General features: G+C 39.1%; 1 non-coding gene across 1 annotated transcript; it reads left to right on the top strand.

Annotated features, from left to right (window-relative positions):
• Window positions 1-2,513: 2,513 nt before the first annotated feature.
• On the top strand, window positions 2,514-2,620 carry LOC117071634. Its single transcript, XR_004432402.1, has one exon. It is a non-coding gene; the product is annotated as a U6 spliceosomal RNA (small nuclear RNA).
• Window positions 2,621-3,382: the final 762 nt, after the last annotated feature.

Here is a 3,382-nt window from a genome sequence, read left to right as displayed (position 1 = left end):
GAAAGAAAGATACAGGAAATGATACAGACAAAAGCAATCTCTTTTAATTTGTAAAGATTCTGGCTTCTCAAACCTATGTCATAAGAAAAACCTCCCCAGGAAAAAGCTTTTTCAAAAAGAATATTCAATCTCACAATAGAAAGAGCCACAGAAATAATCTGTCCTAACCCTCTTGTTTTGAAGATGAGATCCCTGAAGCTTAGTCCATTGGTCAGAACTCTTCAAGATCACACACCCAGTTTGTAACAGAACTCAGTTTCAACCCCAGGCCAGTTGCTTTCTAGTCCTGTGTTCTTTCTATACAATCACATTTCAAATATTCCATTTCTACCACTTGTCATCATTAAAACACAACTACTTTGAGAAGTGTGATCTGATCAGAACAAATTATTATTTTCCTTAATAGCTAGTTTTTAAAAAGTTTATAGTGCCAATCAAAAATGATAAATTACAGTATAAAAACACATAAAATGTTAGGATGTAGTCTTTTTTTAAGTTTGTTTATGATGAATGTCAAGAACCATGAAGTGTCAGATTTTACCCTAGTTGCAAGCTAACAAATTAGCTCATTAGAGACAAAAAAATAGATTATTTCTCACGGCAATAGCAGCAGCTAGAGTATCAGCATTTGCAACATGTCCCCAAGAATAATGCAAAAATGGCCAGTGACGCTTGCATATGCAATGGGGTGTTACAGAACAAGAACCCTAAACTTAGAGAGTAAAAATATTTTATTACGGACGGTGACGCTACCTGATCTTTCCATAGAAGGGAGACTATTTTTGTTATACTGGATGGTAAGCAAGTATGTCCTTTACGCCAGAGAAAAATATTATCTCTATTATTCAAGGCTATTTTTATACAAATATCCTTAAATAAATAGTCCAGAAAAAAAAAAAACAGCCTCTATTTGCAGAAGCACAAGAGACCTTTGAGAATTATCTTGAAACTATAACCACCTCTCATTGTTACATTTTCTTAGCCTCTGAAAATTTTTCACATGAGTACAACACTCCATCAGTTGTGATGATTAATCTGAACAATAGAGGTCAAATCCTGCCTGCCATCAATTTTTTAAAAAGTTTTATTAAAACGCAGCCTTCATGTATGTATTGTCTCTGACTGTTTTCATTCTTTAATAGCAGAGTTCACTATACCTTGACTATCAGCCTATTGCTGAGTAGCTTTTGTGATGAAAAGCGCATCACTGTCAGACTTCAAATGGTCTAGAAAAACACATATTAATATATAACACAAAATACTTTCAAAGGCCACAATAGTGTGACCAGAGCCAGCTAATCAGATGCGAAAAGCAATTTCATAATCTGAAAAAGTGTTAAAAGCAGGAAGGCAACATTATATACCTTGAAGAAGTAGTCGGTCTGCCAGAAATGAGTGGGGGCTCCAATCCCATGTGATGTGTCTTCCCTTACTGGAGGACAAATGGCTGAACTTTTTGCAGGAGTTACAAGTCTTCTACGCAGAAATATTCTCTACATCAGAAACATAGAGTCCTTTACTTTGTGCCCAATCTATGATGGTGAATGTGTTGCCCTGCCAAGGGTAATGATGGATCCAGGAAGCACTGACAGCAATCTGGGAAGAGCAAACTTGATCAAAAGTGTAATTCCAGTTGTTCATATCAGAGAATAAGCCCTTATCATGGGCACCTAGTGAGGGACCCAGACAGTTTCAACAGCAGCTACAATTTGTTTCCATAACTTCCCAGGTCCAAAGAGGTGTGTCTTGAATTTGCCAGCCATAATTTGTCTACACCAGCAGCTAGGACATTGGTTACAACCTACAGTTGGTAAATATATAATAAGGTTAGTCAAGAGGAGTATTGGCTCAAGCCTGTAATCCCAGCACTTTGGGAGGCCGAGACGGGTGGATCACAAGGTCAGGAGATCGAGACCATCCTAGCGAACACAGTGAAACCCCGTCTCTACTAAAAATACAAAAAACTAGCCGGGCGAGGTGGTGGGCGCCTGTAGTCCCAGCTACTTGGGAGGCTGAGGCAGGAGAATGGCGGGAACCCAGGAGGCAGAGCTTGCAGTGAGCTGAGATCCGGCCACTGCACTCCAGCCTGGGTGACAGAGCAAGACTCCACCTCAAAAAAAAAAAAAAAAAAAAAAGAGGAGTATTGGCCAGAGGCAAGAGAAAAGTCTTGAGTTCTGCCCACTGTACAGAATATTTATGTCCATTTCCAGTTCTATTATAGCTGGTGCTCAGGCTGAACAGCTAAGGGCCCATCCCACAAAGGGATAGCTGCCGCTTTTTCACATAAAGCCAAGATGTTATCCAGACTGATTACAGTCTTGAAAATATAATTTCCTTTAGACAAATGAGACTTGTGAAACCCTTCTCACCTTAATAGTCGTTGAATCTGAGTTCACTCACCCCAAAATAGGAATATCAGGATAGAGAGTCAAAAGCCCTCTAAGGTTCAGGCCATCAATTTTGATAAGACCACAGTAGCAAGGCAACAGGTGCTTTCAAAAAGAGTGTGCATGGTGCTCACTTTGGCAGCACACATACTAAAATTGGAACGATACAGAGAAGATTAGCATGGCCGTTGCGCAAGGATGACATGCAAATTCGTGAAGCATTCCATATTTTGATGAAGCAAGAAAAGAAGTTTAGAGAAAAAAGAGTAAAAAGAAACAAACAAAGCCTCCAAGAAATATGGGACTATGTGAAAAGACCAAATCTATATCTGATTGGTGTACCTGAAAGTGAAGGGGAGAATGGAACCAAGTTGGAAAACACTGTGCAGGATATTATTCAGGAGAACTTCTCCAACCTAGCAAGGAGGGCCAACATTCAAATTCAGGAAATACAGAGAATGCCACAAAGATACTCCTTGAAAAGAGCAACTCCAAGACACATAACTGTTAGATTCACCAAAGTTGAAATGACGGAAAAAATGTTAAGGGCAGGCAGAGAGAAAGGTTAGGTTACCCACAAAGGGAAGTCCATCAGACTAACAGCGGACCTCTCAGCAGAAACTCTACAGGCCATAAGAGAGTGGGAGCCAATATTCAACATTCTTAAAGAAAAGAATTTTCAACCCAGAATTTCATATACAGCCAAACTAAGTTTCATAAGTGAAGGAGAAATAAAATTCTTTACAAACAAAGAAATGCTGAGACATTTTGTCACCACCAGGCCTGTCCTACAAGAGCTCCTGAAGGAAGCACTAAACATGGAAAGGAAAAACTAGTAGCAGCCACTGCAAAAACATGCCAAAATGTAAAGAACATCAATGCTAGGAAGAAACTACATCAACTAATGAGCAAAATAACCAACTAACATCATAATGACAGGATCAAGTTCACACATAACAATATTAACCTTAGAGGTAAATGGGCTAAATGCTCCA

Source organism: Trachypithecus francoisi, unplaced genomic scaffold (assembly GCF_009764315.1).
Source record: "Trachypithecus francoisi isolate TF-2019V2 unplaced genomic scaffold, Tfra_2.0 Lachesis_group3, whole genome shotgun sequence".
Lineage (NCBI taxonomy): Eukaryota > Metazoa > Chordata > Mammalia > Primates > Cercopithecidae > Trachypithecus > Trachypithecus francoisi.
This window is presented reverse-complemented; position numbering and strand designations above follow the sequence as displayed.